Source organism: Hemicordylus capensis, chromosome 8 (assembly GCF_027244095.1).
Source record: "Hemicordylus capensis ecotype Gifberg chromosome 8, rHemCap1.1.pri, whole genome shotgun sequence".
Taxonomy (NCBI): Eukaryota; Metazoa; Chordata; class Lepidosauria; order Squamata; family Cordylidae; genus Hemicordylus; species Hemicordylus capensis.
The window spans coordinates 11,388,503-11,408,832 of NC_069664.1; the positions used below are offsets into that span (position 1 = coordinate 11,388,503).

Sequence of the window (20,330 nt, forward strand, 5' to 3'; positions counted from 1 at the left end):
TCACTCTCCATGTAGAGGCACAGAAGTGCCCACATTGTGCACAATGGAAACCCAGGAGTAACCAAGAAAAGAATTCAAAGTGAAAAGTGAGATTTTGGTTGAATAATCTGAGCATCAGCATCAAGTCTTTTGAATGAGGCCTCCAAGCCCGCTGCAGTATGTTACATAGCAGATTCAGGGCCAAAAAAAATCTGACCCCCTACTCCCATTTTTGAAGGGAGCAAAAGATCCAGAGCCAGATTTTTCCTAATCAGATTAGAGCCCAGTTTTCGGACAATGCACACAAACAACCATGCTCTTCCAAACAGGACTATTGTTCCTAGCCCATTTAAATACATATTTTCTAGATCTCCAAAGCTTATGAACCAAATTACATCTTATTTTACCATCTTTTTATTTTCTCACAAATACAAACAGAAGTATTTGTCATTAGTCAAGAACAAATATATTCCATTAGCCAAGACGGGGGCGGGGTGGAATACAGTTCTACACCAGTATTGAAGTTAAAGTGTGCCGTTGAGTCAGTGTTGACTCCTGGTGACTCCAGAGCCATGTGGTTGTCTTTGGCAGAATACAGGAGGGGTTTACCATTGTCTTCTCCCAAGCAGTCTGAGATGATGCCTTTCAGCATCTTCCTATATCACTGCTGCCCGATATAGGTGTTTCCCATAGTCTGAGAAACATACCAGAAGCAATTCAAACCGGCAACCTCTGGCTTGCTAGTCAAAGTCATTTTCCCACTGCACCATTAGTTAGCTACACCAGAATTACAACAAATAAAAGATTGCATATTTGTTCTTATTCTAGAAGTTAATGGAATTAATAAAAAGACCCCAATTCAACACAAAATCATCTTGCTGTCTACCGTCCTGCATTTGAATACAATTCCGAGACTTGCTTTTGTCCAAACAGATTTGAAGAGGAAAAGTAAACCACCATGTGATGTGAATTTTGGCCCCATATACAGGTGTGAAATAAATAAAAACAAGATTTCTTTCTTATCAGGAGCAGAGGAGGAGAGAGTGGGCAGAAGACCTGGCACATCACCTCCAGCAACCACACAGTAGTCTGGAAGCTGCTGCTGCCTCCTGGGGCCAGTACCAGCTAGGCCTCACTTGAATTCACCTTTTCCCTTAATGGCCCAACCCCTGTTAATGGACCATCAATGGAAAGGGTGAAGTCAAAGAGGCAGCCCCAGGCAGAAGGCACCAGGGGGGAACTGCATCAGGAGAGCAGCCCACCAGCCCCCCCCCCCCCCCCCCGAAAGATTTAGGCTGCTCAGTGTGTGGCCAAGACATTGTGTCGGACCACATTCGCCCATATGCATCTGCCAGGGCCCTCTGCTCATCATCTCAGGCCCTGCTCATGACCCGTCTGTTGCTTTTTAGGTTGTGGCCCCTCGGCTTTGGAATGCCCTCCCTGATGAGCTTCACCATCATCATCATACTTTATTTACGGTCTTTGACCAAAAAAACCACCATGCTCCCTCCCTTAGTGTTTTTAAAAGACAAAACACACCTTTTAAAGGAGGCTTTTTAATGCTCCATTTTTGTTTTGTTATATCTGGCAGGTTCTTTAGCTTTTTATAATTTTCAGTTTTAATTTAATCTTAATAATTGTTTTTAATCTGACTTTATTTTTTTAATTAAAAAATTAGTTTTATTACTTGTATCTTGTGTCTATCTTATTGTTGTAAGCCGCCCCAAGCAGTAGTGCACTGGAGGGGAGGGGTATAAATATTTTAAATAAATAATTTTTTTAAAAAATTAGATGGGAGCGTGCCTTCTGGGGGAAACCCTTCTCCACCTGAGCCATAGAGCTAGAAATAATAATAATAAAATTTCTATTCAGGTGCAGAGGAAGAAAGATCAGGTGGAAGGAAGCCCATTGCCTTTAGCAGCCAAATGGTGGTCCAGAACCTGCTGCTGCCTCGCCTTGGGCCAGCCCTCCTGGGGAAGATCAAGGCCACGCGCAAACCACCAGGTGGGAGTGTTCCACCTGGGGGGGAAACCCGTCCCCACCTGGAGGAGGGAAAGACAAATACACAGAAGGAAGCTGGAGATTGAGGTGGAGCGGGCCAAATTATTGTAGCCCACCCCCAGGAGGAACCTGGATCTTGGAGAGCCTGGGCGGGACTTCTTCTCACTGGGGGAGCACAGTCCTTCTGGCTTGTCCGGGGAGACAGTTCCTCCCCAGACTTCTTTAACTAACCACCCCCAGAAGAAGGCCCTGACCGCAATGGGACAACCCTTGCTGAAGCCACTGCCATTATCTTGGCAACTGCCATCGGCACAGCAGAGGTTCGACCCTTTCCCAGCGCTGACCATCCAAGTGCTGGGACACGTGCCCCCCCTGCAAGGCAGAGACAGACCCTGAAATGAATAAAAATGAAATTTTCTTTCTATTCAGGAGCAGAGGAAGAGAGATCTGGCGGAAGGAGGCCCATCACCTCCAGCAGCCACACGGTGGTCCGGAAGTTGCTGCTGCCTCCTCTGGTGCCTGGGGCCAGTGCCAGCCAGGTCTCACAGGAAACCACCCTTTCCCTTGATGGCCCAGCCCCTGTAGGCAAAGACAGAAATGGCAGAAATGATGAAGCCTGGTCAAAGTGGTATCCCCAGGAAGAAACCAGCTCTAAGGGCAAGCCACCAGCCCTCCTGTGGAAGAGAAAAGGCTGCTTGGTGTGTGGCCAAAGCACCAGGTGGGAGCGTGCCTTCTAGGGGGAAACACTTTTGCACATTGGGTAAGGGAGACTCCACAGAAGGAAGCTGGAGGCTGCGGTGGAGCGGGCAAAAATACTCCAGCCCATCCCCAGGAGGAGCCTGGACCTTGGGGAGCCTGGGAAGGACTTCTTCCCACTGGGGAAGGGCCGTCCTTCTGGCTTGTCCGGGGAGACGGTTCCTCCCCAGACTTCTTTAAAGAACCACCCCAGGATGAACGCCCTGACCCCAATGGGCCGGCCTCTGCTGAAGCCCTTACCATCATCCTGGCAACCGCCAGAGGCTCGGCAGAGGCCCGACCCGTTGCCAGCGCTATCTATCCAAGCGCTGAGGCTCCCCAAGGCAGAGCCAGACCCTTCCTCCTCGGGGAATCCGCCGCTCCCCTCCAGCTCTGTGGCCCGTCCATCGCCACCACACCCCCGCCCAAAGGCACGCCCTGGGGGAGAGAGACCACCACCTGCTCCTCCTCTAGGGTCGTGTCTTGTGGTGAGAGGCCTCGCCCTCAGCCTGATCCTCCGGTGGAAGGGTCCCACCTAATACACCATTTGCGCTGCTGGAATCTTTCCACTAGGTCTCTCCGACTCTCACTGCCATGGTGAAGGCGCCTGGCCCAAGAAAAGACTACAAATAAACAGCAAATAAAGAGGAGACACCTGGCAGAAGACCTGGCACATCACCTCCAGCAACCACACAGTGGTCCGGAAGTTGCTGCTGCCTCCTCTGGTGCCTGGGGCCAGTGCCAGCCAGGTCTCACAGGAAACCACCCTTTCCCTTGATGGCCCAGCCCCTGTAGGCAAAGACAGAAATGGCAGAAATGATGAAGCCTGCCCAAAGGTCAAAGTGGTATCCCCAGGAAGAAACCAGCTCTAAGGGCAAGCCACCAGCCCTCCTGTGGAAGAGAAAAGGCTGCTTGGTGTGTGGCCAAAGCACCAGGTGGGAGCGTGCCTTCTAGGGGGAAACACTTTTGCACATTGGGTAAGGGAGACTCCACAGAAGGAAGCTGGAGGCTGCGGTGGAGCGGGCAAAAATACTCCAGCCCATCCCCAGGAGGAGCCTGGACCTTGGGGAGCCTGGGAAGGACTTCTTCCCACTGGGGAAGGGCCGTCCTTCTGGCTTGTCCGGGGAGACGGTTCCTCCCCAGACTTCTTTAAAGAACCACCCCAGGATGAACGCCCTGACCCCAATGGGCTGGCCTCTGCTGAAGCCCTTACCATCATCCTGGCAACCGCCAGAGGCTCGGCAGAGGCCCGACCCGTTGCCAGCACTATCTATCCAAGCGCTGAGGCTCCCCAAGGCAGAGCCAGACCCTTCCTCCTCGGGGAATCCGCCGCTCCCCTCCAGCTCTGTGGCCCGTCCATCGCCACCACACCCCCGCCCAAAGGCACGCCCTGGGGGAGAGAGACCACCACCTGCTCCTCCTCTAGGGTCGTGTCTTGTGGTGCGAGGCCTCCGCCCACGGCCTGATCCTCCGGTGGAAGGGTCCCACCTAATACACCATTTGCGCTGCTGGAGTCTTTCCACTAGGTCTCTCCGACTCTCACTGCCATGGTGAAGGCGCCTGGCCCAAGAAAAGACTACAAATAAATAGCAAATAAAGAGGAGACACCTGGCAGAAGACCTGGCACATCACCTCCAGCAACCACACAGTGGTCCGGAAGTTGCTGCTGCCTCCTCTGGTGCCTGGGGCCAGTTCCAGCCAGGCCTCACAGGAATCCACCCTTTCCTTTGATGGCCCAGCCCCTGTGGGCAGACAAGACAGAAATGGTCAAAATGGCAAAGCCTGCCCAAAGGTCAAAGTGGTATCCCCAGGAAGAAACCAGCTCTAAGGGCAAGCCACCAGCCCTCCTGTGGAAGAGAAAAGGCTGCTTGGCGTGTGGCCAAAGCACCAGGTGGGAGTGTGCCTTCTAGGGGAAACACTTTTGCACATTGGGTAAGGGAGACTCCACAGAAGGAAGCTGGAGGCTGCGGTGGAGCGGGCAAAAATACTCCAGCCCATCCCCAGGAGGAACCTGGACCTTGGGGAGCCTGGGAAGGACTTCTTCCCACTGGGGAAGGGCCATCCTTCTGGCTTGTCCGGGGAGACGGTTCCTCCCCAGACTTCTTTAAAAAACCACCCCCGGAAGAAGGCCCTGACCGCGATGGGCTGGCCTCTGCTGAAGCCCTTACCATCATCCTGGCACCCGCCAGAGGCTTGACCTGTTGCCAGCGCTAACTATTCAAGCGCTGAGGCTCCACAAGTCAGAGCCAGACCCTTCCTCCTGGGGGACTCCGCCGCTCCCCTCCGGCTCTGTGGCCCATTCACCGCCGACATGCCCTGGGGGAGAGAGACCACCACCTGCTCCTCCTCTAGGGTCGTGTCTTGTGGTGCGAGGCCTCCGCCCACGGCCTGATCCTCCGGTGGAAGGGTCCCACCTAATACACCATTTGCGCTGCTGGAGTCTTTCCACTAGGTCTCTCCGACTCTCACTGCCATGGTGAAGGCGCCTGGCCCAAGAAAAGACTATAAATAAATAGCAAATAAAGAGGAGAGACCTGGCAGAAGACCTGGCACATCACCTCCAGCTACCACACGGTGGTCCGGAAGCTGCTGGTGCCTGAGGCCAGTTCCAGCCAGGCCTCACAGGAATCCACCCTTTCCCTTGATGGCCCAGCCCCTGTGGCTGGACTGTCAACGGAAAGGGTGAGGTCTCCAAAAAGAACCAAGAGGCTGCCCCAGGAAGCAACCAGCACCCAGGGGAAGCCACCACAGGAGGGCAGCCCACAAGCCCTCCCGCAGAGGATCAAGACCACTCAGCGTGTGGCCAATGCAGCAGGTGGGAGTGTGCCTTCTGGGGGGAAACCCCTTCCCCACTTGGAGGATGGGAGTCTCCACAGGAGGCTGCAGGCTGCGGTGGAGCGGGCCAAATTACTGCAGCCCATCCCCCGGAGGAACCTGGACCTTGGGGAGCCTGGGTAGGACTTCTTCCCACTGGGGCAGGACTGTCCTTCTAGCTTGCCCAGGGAGACGGTTCCTCCCCAGAATTCTGTAATTAACCACCCCTGGATGAAGGCCCTCACCCCAATGGGCCGACCTCTGCTGAAGCCCCTCCTGTCATCCTGGCAACTGCCAGAGGCTCGACCTGTTGCCAGCGCTGACCATTCAAGTGCTGAGGCTCCCCAAGGCAGAGCCAGACCCCTCCTCCTTGAAGAATCCACCTGGGCACTCAAGATGGCGTCTGCAGTGTGAGGTCGCCACCCACGGGATGCTGGGAACAGGGAACGTCCTGTTCCCAGCTAGCTACAAGCAGATCTTTACTGGAAGTTGCACTGGCCGTAGAGAGGTCGTGGGGGCGGCAGCAAAGCAAGGAAGGACAGGCAAGACCTTCCCATCCGCACCCGAAGTGTCTGCCTGCTGGTGCAGGGCCGCTCACAGCACGGCTGGCCTCACTCTTGGGGGGCCCTTTGAGGCAGCGGGCCAGGAGACGACTGTCTCCCCATGCCTAATGTACCATATGCCCCTGTCCCCAAGGCAGAGCCAGACCCTTCCTCCTGGGAGAATCCACCGCTCGCCTCTTGCCCTATGGCCAGACCACCGCCACCACGCTCTCGCCCGAAGCCACACCTTTGGGGAGGGAGACCACCACCTGCTCCTTCCCAAGGGCTGTATCTTCTGGTGCGAGGCCTCTGCCGACTGGCTGGTCCTCCAGTGGGGACCCTTTGGGTGCGAGGCAGCAGCGGTGGAAGGACCACACCCAATACAACATCCAGGCTGCTGGAGTCCTTCTGCTAGATCTTGCCAACTCTCCCCTGCCATGGTGAAACAGGCTGTCCAAAGAATGCACCCCCACCAGCTGATGCTTGAAGGTAAGCACTTAAAGAAATGGTTTCCATTGCAGTACTGTGGTATTTTTTTGCAGTACTAGTGCACCACTAGCCTCCAGCTCTGTGGCCAAACCATGGCTACCACACTGCCCCACAAAGCCAACCCCTTGGGAAGAGCAGCCATCTGATCCTTCCCAAATGCCATTGCTTCAGGTGCAAGCCATGCGTAGATCGGCTGATCTTCTAGTGGTGACCCCTTGGAAAAAAGGAGGCAGCAGCAGAAGGGCACCACCCAACAACGGGGCTCTCATCACTTCAGAGGCAAGAGAGCAGAGTCTGCAGGACACTACCAAAAACACCAACATCTGGCCTCTGTCTGGAGTCCTCCACTAGGCCTCTCCTCTTCTCATTGTCCTGGTGACGGATCCAGTTCCTTAGGACTTTTCTTCACCAATAGTGCCACTGATGATACTCAGAACTAAACGCTAGGATCCCAACACTCACAGCATTGGGAAGAGCCATGGTCTGATCTGTCCCATGGCTTTGTGGGCATGAGACATCCATAGACTGGCCCACCTTCCAGCGGCAATCTGTGGGCAAGGCAGCAGTGGGGGCAGGTGCCCCCCAACACCCCAGAATCCTGTCTGCAGGAAGATCCCCATGGGATGTGGCTGCACCTGGTATTCAGAATATGTCCTAGCATCATGGGAACGAGGTCTCTCCTTCTGAACTCTGCCTCTTCTACCTGGCCCCCTCTTCTCTGCTGGGAGCCTTCCTGCTTGGGCCTGCTCACGTGTTGTTACATTCCTGTTCTTGCTCTGGCTGCTTGGCCAGACTTCTGCTAGTTCACTGGAGAGTCTGCAACGAGAGAGAAACAAACATCTCCATTATTTATTTAATTTATATACCGCCTGAATCCAAAGGCTCTAGGCGGTTCACAAAAATAAACACAAGAAAAACAAATTAATGGTTAAAAACAGCAATTTAAAAATTTAAAACATTCAAAGAGTACTAAAAGGCTGGCTGAAAAAAGGTGTCTTAAGGGGTCTTTTGAAGGCTGGCAAAGATGTTAAACCACGAATGTCTTACAGGGAGTGCACTCCACAATCTAGAAGCGACTACAGAGAAGGCCCTCTCCCGAGTCACCGCCAGACAAGCTGGCAGCATATGGAGACAGATCTCTCTCTCGAAGATCTCAATGTGCAGTGGGGATCATACAGAAGGCGGAGCTCTCCTAGGTAACCCAGGCCTAAGCCATTTAGGGCTTTACAGTTCATCACCAGCACTTTGTATTTTGCCCGGAAACCTACTGGTAACCAATGCAATTGCTTTAAAACAGGCATGATATGGTCTCTCTGAGACACCCCAGAGACCAATCTAGCCGCTGCATTTTAAACCAACAGAAGTTTCCGATCCACATATAAAGGAAGCTCCACGTAGAGTGTGTTGCAGTAGTCAAGCCTAGAGCTTATGAGGGAATGCACCACAGTTCTGAGATCACTATCTTCAAGGAACAAACGCAGCTGTCCTATCAACCAAAGTTGATAGAAAGTGCTCCTGGCCATAGCCTCCACCTGAGAAACCGGAGTGAGGCCTGGGTCCAGAAGCACTCCCAAGCTACATACCTGTTCCTTCGGGGAAAGTGATATCCCACCCAGATCAGGAGTTCTATCACACCCATCAAAGAATGACCCCATACTATGAATACTTCCATCTTGCTTTGATTCAGCTTCAATTTATTATCCCTCATCTAGTCCATTACTGCTTGAAGGCAGGCATTTCAAGGGGTTATGCCATTTCTTGATGAAGTCATGGAGAAATACATTTGTGAGTCATCAGCAGATTGAGAACACCCTGCTCTAAATCTCCTGATGATCTCACCCAGTGGTTTAATGTAATTGTTAAAAAGCATCAGAGATAGGATGGAGCCCTGAGGGACACCATACAATAGCTCTCATTTCAGAGAGCAACTATATCCAAGTGACACCATCTGCAATCTACCAGAGAGATAGAAACAGAACCACTACAAAGCTGTGCTCCCAATTCCCAAATCTCCCTGGCGATCCAGAAGGATAGCATGGCCAATATCAAAAGCCACAGAAAGGTCCAAAAGAACCAACAAAGTCACAATCCCTCTGTCCATTCACTGGCAGAGATCATCCATCAGGCCAACCAAGGCTGTCTCCACCCCATAGCCTTCTATAAAGCCAGTCTGAAATGGATCTAGATAATCAGTATTCTCCAAAATTGCCACCACCTACTCAATTACCTTGCCCACCCAAGGGAGGTTGGAGACAGGCCTCCATTAGATGTGGCCACACTTGGCATCAGTGCCGGGTCTGGGACCAACAGAAGTGACTGTAGATCAGAAATGAGAGAGGCATCGCCAGATATGGGGCTGCCTAAATACATTATTTAATGGCTGGCTGGTTACACTGAGCCTCCGGAGAGGTTTCAGGTTTGATACTGCCTCCCTCGCCCCCCAATATCAAGACGTGCTACCATAGCTGCTGAATGGAAGAGGGCACCATGATCATACCCTGGGCTATGATAATGCCAAGGTGACCCTTAAACAGCACATTATCGACATGGAACACCAGACAGATCTACACGCAATTTGCGGCTGTTAAGCCCTTGCAAAAACCAGCTAAATACCTGTATAATCTGACATATCCACCACAAAGAGGAGCCCTGCCATTAGCCCGGCTGGATGTGCTGCCCTCTCTGGTATCTGAAGGTAGGTTTAGGAGAGTCCCTTATTCGGACGGACTGTGTCCTTGTGGGAATGGCGATGTTGAGACCACTGACCATGTGCTTTTGTATTGTTGCTTCGATCATGATTTGTATTTTAGATATATTGCTCCTCGTTTTTAGATACCCAAATAACTCTGACCAGTCTTATATAAACCTGTTTCTTCCTGATCAACACACTGATGTCTCACATCTAGTGGCCAAATTCTGCATGGCTGCAATTAAGATCCGCTCATGGTGTGTTCAAAATGGTTAATACAGGTTTTTAATTGTTCTCATTCTATTCTATTTTATTTCAACTGTATGGAATAGTTCCTGTGTGTGTATACATACATCAGTATCAACACCCACTTTTAAGGATCCCTTTATCTGGATATGGAATGTATATTTGATCAATGATCATAATAAACTGAACTAAAGTTTCTTTCTGTTCCTACTGCTAAGTTCCTTTCTAAATTTTGTCAAGGCGTGTGTTTCCCTCCTCTTCAAAGTCAGCATGTGTCTCTTTTGTCATTTCCCGCACCACATAAGCAAACTCAATAGACTTCTTTCCTTCTGGCTTTTATACATGTGTACAATGATTGCCACACTGTGGCAGGATCAGGGCTGATGCTAGTTTGGAACTTCTGAAAGAGCTGCTCCAGAGGAAGGGCTGTAGCTCAGTTGCAGAGGATCTGCTTTGCATGCAGAAGGTCTCAGGTTCCATCCCTGGAATTTCCAAGCTGCTGCCAGTCAGTGTAGACAATACTGAACTTGATGGACCATTGGTCGACTCAGTAGAAGGTGGTTTTCTAGAAAAATGATGGTTCACTTGCAGTCTAACACGGGCCTGTAGGAGCCCAGAAACCTAGGGTGAAGGGCCAAATACTGGCTCCCTAAACTCAACTGAGAAAAGACACTTCTTGGCACCAGTTCTAAGGTGACGAGCTTTGCAGCAACCCATGCAGAGAAATCACCTTCCATTGGGCAAGTGGCCCACCATTGTGCTTCTTGACACCAAGAGGCGAATGCCAGTGAAAGCCAGGGCTACCCTGTACAAAGGAGAGAGAAAGAAAATGAGGTTATTTATTTATTTAACATATTTTTATACCGCCCAAAACTTACGTCTCTGGGTGTTTGACAACAAGATAAAAACAACATTAAAACATTAGTTAAAAACCTTAGGTTAGGCATAACCTGTGATATTCCCTGAGCAAGCAGAACAACACTGGTCCCCAAGCTGCTTGAATAGGGACCTTTTCCCGGGACTGAAGTCCTGGGGAGTGATTTCCATCGTAAGAGTACTACCAACATTCATTTGAAAGTAGATAGGAGCATAGGGAGCTGCCTTATACGGAGTCAGACCATTGGTCCATCTAGCTCTACACTGACTGGAAGCAGCTCTTCATGGTTTCAGGCAGGAGTCTCGCCCAGCCCAACCTGGAGATGCTGCCAGAGAATGAATCCAAGACCTTCTGCGTGCAAAACAAGGGTTCTCTTCCACTAAGCTTTGGCCCCATCCCCTATTTCTTAGGAACACACCAAAGCTGCCCCATCCCGGAAACCAAGGAGAGGAGGAAGGGCAGCCATAGAGAAGCAGCAGGAGAAACCTTAAGACTGCACTAGAAGTGTGGATTGTCACAGGTCCGACCTGCTTTCAGTTACTTCAGGAGGAATTCCTGGGAACCTGCCCATACCCTGAGAGAATCGAGAAAACTGCCTTACGTTTTCAGTGCTCTGAAGATGAGGATCCAGCCAAAAGCCTCGAACAAACATTTCTAGCACATCTTTGAGGTCTTCTGTCCTGCCAAATCCAGAGGAAGGGCTTATTTATCATATTTCTGTATCACCTGATATATATATGTATCTCTAAGCAATGTACATAATCCAAAATACAATACAACAGAACAGTTAAAATAATTTCAGAGTAAAACAATTAAACAGATTAAAATTAATTTAAATTAAACACCTGAAGAAACAGGTGTGTCTCGAGGGTCCTTTTAAAAGCAATTAGAGATGGGGAAGCTCTTATTTTGACCGAGTCCCACAACATACCCGAAGGACACTGCATTTGTGGGCACCTCCTGCGATCATCTCTCTACCTGCAAATAGAAGGTAAATGAAGACAATTTGTGCCAACTGGGAGCAGTTTGGAGCATGTGGTGGTACATCCAGAACATCTGGACTTGCCCATGAATTATATCTGCCTCACGCCCCCCCCCCGCCCCACTTCAATTTCTTATAATTATTTCCACTGCCTCACCAAACAAGGAAAAGGTGGTTCATGATAGCCTTCTGTGCACGGGGCAGAATTCTTTAGGCTGGCGTTTTCTTCCAGATCCTTTCCCTTCCTCCTCTTGGGTGATCTTGCTTCTTAACTCATTGCGGGGCGGGGAAGGGGGGGGGCGGCGGCGGCTGGGCTGGCCCTGCTGGAATGATGGCAATCTGCAGGCGTGCCTCATGCAGGCTGGAGCAGCAAATGAGAAGGGCTTCTTTTGGGCCCGTGAGGCGCTGCTGCTGCTAGGCGGAGGAGGGCTAAGCGGGCGTCCTGGGCAGGGAGGCCTCGCCGCCTCCTGTCCACAGTCTGAATCCATTCTGTCGGTAACTGATAAGGGGGGATGGAGAACCCCCCTATCTCCTTTCTAACGGCCATCCTCACCTGCCGCCCGTGCCTACCTTGGCCTCAGGGCCCCGCCCCCTTCTAACGGTCACCTGCGCCTGCCGCCTCAGCCCCGCCCCTCCTTTCCCTCCACGCTCGAGGAGAGACGTTGCCGCCGTTGGGCAATTCAATCTGCCCACGTGCGCGCGCGCGATCCGAGCGGATGGTACCCGCCACCGCCCATGACGCCACCACGCAGGCTCCAGGCGCGACGCACGCGCCACCCGAGTCCCCCATCCTCACATCACAGCGGCGCCCCGCGGGGCTCTCCCTTCCTCAAGCCACGCCCTCTTTTCTTTCTGGCAGCCAATGGACGGCTGACTTTGCGGCTCGGCTGGCGGCCAATGCGAGCGCCGGGTGGACGGCTCCCGGCGCGTATGCGCAGTAAAGCTTTGCCGTAGAAAGACGCGTTGCACTCTCGGCGCCTTCTTGTTGCACGGAGGTCGGGGGATGGAATGACTAGTTGATGCTTGCTTATTTGTCTGTGGCCGGTGTAGGCATGTCCGGGTCTGCAGCACTGGGAAAGAAGCCGCATCCCTGAACGTCTACTGTAGTAGGGCGAGCAAGGCGCTCTGCACATGCTCGGGGGCACGGTTGTGTGCTTGCTGCTTCAGGTGTTGAGCCCGGGCAGCGTAGACGCTGGAACTTTTCCTGCGCTTGAACCAATAAGCAAGATAGGAGAGACGGGATTTGCCGTGGCAACAAGGAGCGCAACTCCGAGCTCTCTCTGAACATCGCACTCTGACTGGATTTCGGTTTCATTCATGATCATTAAAGTATTAATACGTAAAAATCAGTGAGTTGCCTGTTATTTCGGGGAGGCTGCAGCCTCAGAGCATGCATCTTAAGGTATGGTATTTCGTTACTTTTCAAGCCCTGAATGCAGCATCAGTAGAGGGTGAGATGCTATTTCAGCGGGAGAGTTCTGTCCTTCAGTGGCTGGTCCATCATCATCGCTGTGTTTCCCTTTTTGCCTTTTTAATAAATGTTTTTTCAGAGACATTAAAGGCCAAGTTGAAGACCGATCATCCTGGAGAGAATCTATCTTTGTGGTCGCTAAGAGTCAACACCGACTTGACGGCACTTAATTAATCAATCAAGCTTCTCCGAGTCTGTTTGAGAAAAGCAAGGTGGGTTTTAAAAAATACTACTTCCTCAGAGGTGCCTGAGAGCAAGTGTGCTTTTTTTAAAAAAAAAATTGTTAAATTTATACCCCGCCTTTCATTAAGAAAATCCCAAGGCAGCTCACAATAAAATTTAAAAACAAGATTATAAAAAAGACACTTTAAAATACTAAGCTAAAAAGATAAAAACAAATCTGATTTTTTAAAAATAAATTAAAACACTAGCATAAAAAGTGTTTTTAAAGTGTTTTAAAAGCATAAAGAGTGTTTGCTTGGGAGTGTAACTTGGGTTGATTTGGTTGACCTGCTGATGATCACCTTGGAAGCTGATCCATGCAAGTAGTCTGATATTCGTAGCAAGAGAATGGAGGAAAAGGGGGGTTGTGAGATGTGTGTAGATGCGCATATGCAAGAGCCTCACTGCAGAAGAAAAGGTCCGTTTGCCCCACTTTCCTATTTGCAGTTATTTCATCTGATCCCATACAAAATCAATGCAATTGCAGAATTTGCAAATCTAATTTGACAAATGTAATTGGTTTGTGTTTTTGTAAATGCACCCATCCCTTACACTCTTACATTAACTAGACCTCATCTCAAAGTACCTTTAAACAATTTCATTCCCAAAGTGCTGCTTTTATATATACATGCAGCCATCCCTTATACTGTGCCCAAGTACGAACTGGTTCAGAGGCCCTGTTACGGACCTCCGGACCGGTTTGAAGGACTGGTGACTTGCCTGTTTCTATGGTGGGGTTTTTTAAGGACCTTTTAAGGAGCAGGGAGAGTGCTCTTACCCCCGCCCCCTGCCGCATTTCCCCCACCGGTACTGTCTTTAAAAACAGTTCTGCGGGGTGGCTGCATACCTCCTTGCTGCCCCAGTTCATGTCGGACTGGAAGTGCTCAGTGCATGTATGCACAAGGAGGCCGCAAGGAAGTACGCTGCTGCCCTGTGGGGCCATTTTAAAAGACTGCGCCGCAGCTGTGCAAAAGGCCAATTCCATGCTAGGGATCATTAGGAAATTGGCTGAAAATCAAACAGCTAGTATTAGAATGCCCGTAGACAAATCTATGGTGCGGCCACATTTGGAGTATGGCGTACAGTTCTGGTCACCATATCTCAAGAAGGACATTGTAGAACTGGGAAAGGTGGAGAAGAGAGCAACCAAGATGATCAGGGGCCTGGAACACCTTCCTAATGAGGCTAGGCTATAGCATCTGGTTTGGGAAAGAGGTGACTATGGGGAGACATGTTTGAGGTATGTATGCATGGAGTAGAGAGAGTGGACAGAGAGAAATTTTCTCTTACGCAACACTAATTCCCAGGGTCATCCCATGAAACTGAAGGTTGGGAAATTCAGGACTGACAAAATAAAGTACCTTTTTACACAGCACATAATTAACCTATGGAATTCTCTGGCGAAGGATGTGGTAATGGCCACTAGCTTGGATGGCTTTAAAAGAGGCTCAGATAAAGTCATGGAAGACAGGTCTATCAATGGCTACTAGTCTGGTGGCTATAGGCCACCTCTAGCCTCGGAGGCAAGATGCTGCTAAATGCCAGTCGCAGGGGAGCAAAGACAGGTGAGTGGGCAAGCCCTCACACCCTGGCTGTGGGCTTCTCAGAGGCATCTGGTGGGCCATTGTGGGAAACAGGATGCTGGACTAGATGGGCCTTGAGGTTGACCGAGCAGGGTTAGGGGTTAATGGGTTAATGAAACAAAACTGTGACTTCATACAAAACGCGCACTTGTGCACTGTGCACAACAGCACTCTGAGAGCACCCCAAGTCTCTGTCAAGTTAACTACTGTATGACACCACAATGCCAACACTGAGGCTGTGATGATCAAAGCTGGCTTAAGAGGGCTGGTGCCACACTGCTGCTGGCCACACCCCTCATGTTGACCACACCCCTGGCACAGTCGCCAGTGTTGAGTGGCTGGGCCATGCAGGCCAGTTCCAGCCCACCTCCCACCACCTTTCCCCTCTTGGGTCATTTACCTCTGAGCCTGTGGGGATGGGTGGGGTTAAAGCTCCCTGACTGCTAAGCAAGGAGAGCAGTGTGAGAAACTGGCAAGCCAGGCACCATCTCCCTCTCCTTGTGCTGCTGTGACTTTTCATCTGGCAGAGGCGGATGGAGTTTTAACCCTCTCTGCCTCCCTCTGTGTTGCTCTGAAGCTGTGGCAGCCTGAAAAGGGAAAGCTGGCATGGGGAGCGGCAGGTGGGGAGGCGATTCCCACGGGCAGTGGGGGCTGGGTGGGGTTTGTGCACGTGCTACCCGGAGGCAGAGACACCACCTGAGGCTCTTGCCTCACCTCGCCTCATGGTTGAGTTGCCTGAAAGTCACCCCATGGGACACAGTGGGTCTTCCTTTGGGGTGCCTTGGATTGCACCGGGAATATTTCTGGTTGGAGGACTTTCCCCCACGCTTTTCTCTCCATGGTTGCTGTGACACTTGCCTCTCCTTGCCACTTTGCCTGATGCTTTGGTCATGGGCTGTTACAGGAAATCACGTACATGCTTATAACTAATGGGTTTCTTGTCAGAACCGGACAGCAATAGCATGCCTGGTACACTTGTGTGAGGCCATGATGCTGTGCAGATCTCATGCAGATACTTCCTGGGGTTTGTCTGCAAGTAGACTTTACAGTTTGGAGGCTTGACTCTTGCCTTTTAAACCCCTGCAGCAAGATAGGAACAGTGGAACTGTGGCTAATACCCAGGGGCGTAGCAAGGTTGGAGTGGGCCCAGAAACAAGATTTTAAAATGCCATCCCCCCACTGAAACTCAGTTCATGAAGTAAAGAAATCTTAAATGAGGCTGAATAGTGGTAACAAAAAGCATAGTCTATCTGTCTGTCTATCTATCTATCTATCTATCTATCTATCTATCTATCTATCTATCTATCTATCTATCTATCTCCTATGTGCCACTAGAGAACATCATCCTAAATTTTTTTTTTTTAGGTTTTGTCAATTGTGGACGATGCAAGTCATTTGATGGTACTAGAGAAAGACCTGCTGTTCTGGTAGCTCTAGGTCTTAACACTCACATCAATTTCGCAGGATGAATCCAACTGAAGGAAGCCTGGGCGGGTGTGTGGCTGGGGGAGTCAGTCATGTGACTTGCCTCTGGGTGCCCCCCCCAGGCAGTGGGCTCCCAGACAACTGTCTCCCCTTGCTCTATTATAGTTACGCCCCTGCTAATGCCCCTTTGATATGGTTTAGAGCTACTGGTTGCAACGTTGTTGAGAACACCAACCATGATTTGGAGGGAGGGGGAGTCAGCTGAGGAGCTCATAGCACTACGAGGAGAGGGGCACAAAGTGGACACAGCTGGAATGCTTGCAGTGTTGCGAAAGGGGAGAACAGCTGGCACCAGTGTTCCCTCTAGCAGGGATTCCCAGATGTTGTTGACTACAACTCCCAGCATTCCCAGCTGCAGTGGCCTTTGGCTGGGGATTATGGGAGTTGTTGTCAACAATATCTGGGAATCCCTCTTAGAGGGAACACTGGCTGGCACATATGACAGGTGGAAGTGCTGTCCAAGAAGAAAAGGTTCAAGCTAGAAAACAACTGTTACTTCGCTTCTGCACCTCGGGTGGGGCATTAATAAGTCCCCCTACTTCTCAAGGCTGAGTTTCAGAGAAACGATTCAGGGTCCCCCCGCTGCAGATTTCTGCTGCATTTTGAACTAACTAAAGTTTCCGAACTATATACAAAGGCAGCCCCACGTAGAGCGTGTTGCAGTAGTCAAGCCTGGAGGTTATCAGCTGATGCACCATTGTTTTGAGGTTGTCCTTTTCAAGAAATGGATGCAGCTGTCGAATCAGCCGAAGCTGATAGAAAGCACTCCTGGCCATAGCTTCCACCTGAGATAGCAAAGTGAGCCCTGGGTCCAGGAGCACTCCCAAGCTATGTACCTGTTCCTTCTGGGGAAGTGTAACCCCATCCAGCATAGGAAGTTCTAACTCCTCCCACAGATTCTTAAACCTGACAATGAACATGTCGGTCTTGCTTGGATTCAGTTTCAATTTGTTATCCCTCATCCAGCCCATTACTGCCTGAAGGCATTTAGGGAATGAATGCCATTTCCTTATGAAGCAGATGAAAAGGAGAAGTAGATCTGGGTGTCATCAGCATACTGATAACACTCAGTACCAAATCTCCTGATGACTTTACCCAGCAGTTTCATGTAGGTATTACAAAGCATTGCTGACAGAATGGAGCCCTGAAGGACTCCATATAACAGCTCCCATTTTGAGGAGCAACTGTCACCAAGCTCCACTCTCCAGAATCTACCCAAGAGATAGGAGTGGAACCACTGCAAAGCAGTACCCCCTATCCCCAGCTCCCTAAGTTGATCCAGAAGGATACCAAAGACCCTTGAACTGGACCTGGTCCAGCCCAGCCCAGTGGGTTCAACTTTGAGTTGAACCAGGCCCCGTCCAGCTCGAGGGTGAGCCCTCGAACTGGGCCAGTTCAATGCCAGTTGAGTTCGCGGTTCAGCTGGTTTGCACATTCCTAAAGGCCAGAATGGCTCCTTGCAACTTAGTTAGCACTGCTTTCTTGTCACGGGGGCGGAATGTATTATTGATCATAGCAGAAGCATTCAGGGTGAGCTGGTTCTGCAAACCAAATTGCATTGAATATTTATGAGCATCAAGAGCTGCGGTGCTCAAGGCAGCAACTTTTGCCTTGGCTGACCACAGACCATTCATCTCTTTGAATTAGGAAGATGCCAGGTGTGATTGATGGGCTGGAGCCCAGCTGAGATGAGGAGATTGGCAGAGGGCCGGGACTGCCTCCCTCCAAGCCCATAGTTCAACAGCAGCTCTCTTGGATCGTCAGACCCAGAGGAGGGAATGTTCCAAGTACCAACAAGGGGCCAGACATTGTTCATATGAGTTGAAAGGGGAGCTGCATGGGCTGCAGTTTGTATTACTCACTACCTTTAAGTACCCAGCATTGCTCGGGCTTTTGTGGCTATACCTGCTGTATATCTGTCTGTCTGTGCGGGGTAGATGTCGGGGTCCCCGGGTACCCTATGTTAATCATAGGGTCCTAGGCAGTGTTCCCTCTAACAGGGATTCTACAACTGACTACAAATCCCAGAAACCCCAAGCAAAGGCTATTGCAGCTGGGGATGCTGGGAGTTGTAGTCAACAACATCTGGGAATCCCTGTTAGGGGGAACATTGGTCCTAGGAAGTCGCTTTGCCAAGTTTGGTCCCAATAGCTCAAAGGGTGTCGGGATGCATAGAGGAAAGACAGACAGACATTCAACTTTATTTATGTAGAAGATTACTGAGATATTTTCCACAGACTGTGAATGAGTGCAAAGATTTCAGTTCACCTAAGGATAGTGGGTGGTCTTGGTTTTGTTTTGTGTTCTGGTGTTTATTTTTTCACTGAGCTGCCTCTCTGTTTCCTTATCCATCTGTCCTCTAATGTCAGTGCTTTGGACGTTAACCAAAGTGTCCTTTGCAGTGCTCTAAGGGCCAAACTACACATTATTTGAAACATGGCCTAGCGTTATGGATTTTAAAAAGTGAAATAGTAGCTACTCTGTGGGACCCCAATCAGAATCAAGACCACAACACTGGAGGGGAGGCATTTGACATTCTCCCCACCCTCCAGTCCCAACAAAAAATGCAATTCCCAAAGCTATTGAGACTTAAAGGGAAGCTTCCACACGGGTATATTATGTTTTATGCTGTGTCATGTCATCTCGTGTCACATTATATATTGTGTTATATTACTTTTTTCCTGCTTTTCATTCAGTAGAGAATATTATGGGTTATATTATAATATACTAGATTTCCTTAGTAATCCTGCCATGTGCCATGGTGGATGAGGGAGTGTAAATAAATGGAATAATTTGCTACAACCTTAGATTCACTTATAGCATCCAAAAGCAAAATGAGAAGATTTCTGAGATAAGTAAAGAATTTATTTCTATTTTGATCAAGCTTTTCAAACAATCTTGCCATCCATGTTTTTAGAACCCAAAGGTAAGAAAACATCTTCTTGCCTTAAAACTGGATTCCCCCCTCAGAAGGCTATCCTCCTTCTCAGATTTATTTAAATATGCCAAGCTGTAGCATGTCGTCGTCGTCGTCGTCATCATCATCATCATTATTAATTTGATTTCTATACCGCCCTTCCAAAAATGGCTCAGGGCGGTTTACATAGAGAAATAATAAATAAATAAGATGGCTCTCTGTCCCCAAAGGGCTCACATTCTTAAAAAACAACAACACACAAGATAGACACCAGCAACAGTCACTTGAGATACTGTGCTGGGGGTGGATAGGGCCAGTTACTCTCCCCCTGCTAAATAAAGAGAATCACCACAGTAAAAGGTGATTTTGACATGACATGATTATGGAGAGCCAGTGTGGTTAGAGGACAGGGGAGACCCAAGTTCAAATCCCCTATTCAGCCATACTTGCTGCCCGCTGGGTGACTCTGGGCCAGTCACTTCTCTCTCAGCCTAACCTACTTCACAGGGTTGTTGTGAGGAGGAACTTAAGTATGTAGTACACCACTCTGGGCTCCTTGGAGGAAGAGTGGGATATAAAATGTAAATAATAGTAATAATAATCTACCCCTAAATGGCCACATCCATAAACTTCAGCAGCAGCCTTCAGAAGTTACCCTCTCACCCAGAGATCCCCATCTTTAAACAGGATTATTTATGATGAACAAAATGGAAAGTATTTAGGCCAATCAAAGTGCTACCTAAATGACTTTTTAAAAAGTTGTACTGCAGAGTCAGTAGATCAGAAACGCCATTTACCTCAGGAACCCATGGACAGATGCAGTCTAGTTGGGTGATGTACTGCCTTCTTAATCTACCCGTTTCCTCTAAAACCTCCTCCGTCAACACTTCAGCTCAAGCCGGTTCTTCAGATTTATCTCCTTATAGAAGGCAGATCAGATGTGGGTGTCTCTCCAACAACTTCTTCAGTGCAGATTGATGCAAATAACTCATTTAGCTTCTCTCTAAAATCATCATCTTGCTCAAATCATCCTCTTCCCATTCTGTGATTTGGAGCAGTGCTACAGATTCTCTGGCTAGCTTTCCTGCTCCTAGAATATTTATGTCAATTATGATTGGCTTTCCAATTTTTATTGTGGCTCTTTTCACCGCTTTCTATGCTTGCCTTGCTACCCTTTCCCATTGAACAATATAATTGCTGATGGAATCCAGTAAGGCAGTTCTGATGAGGGAATTCCCATTTACATTCTGCAACATAGTAAGATGAGATCCATCTGCTCCAGCTGGATCAGGTTAATT

General features: G+C 49.6%; 1 long non-coding RNA gene across 1 annotated transcript; it reads right to left on the reverse strand.

The window, feature by feature from the left end:
• Positions 1 to 377: 377 nt before the first annotated feature.
• On the reverse strand, positions 378 to 12,191 carry LOC128333871 (uncharacterized). Its single transcript, XR_008311097.1, has 5 exons — positions 11,512 to 12,191; positions 11,304 to 11,350; positions 10,974 to 11,052; positions 9,174 to 10,300; positions 378 to 7,376 (listed from the first exon to the last, which is right to left on the reverse strand). It is a non-coding gene; the product is annotated as an uncharacterized LOC128333871 (long non-coding RNA).
• Positions 12,192 to 20,330: the final 8,139 nt, after the last annotated feature.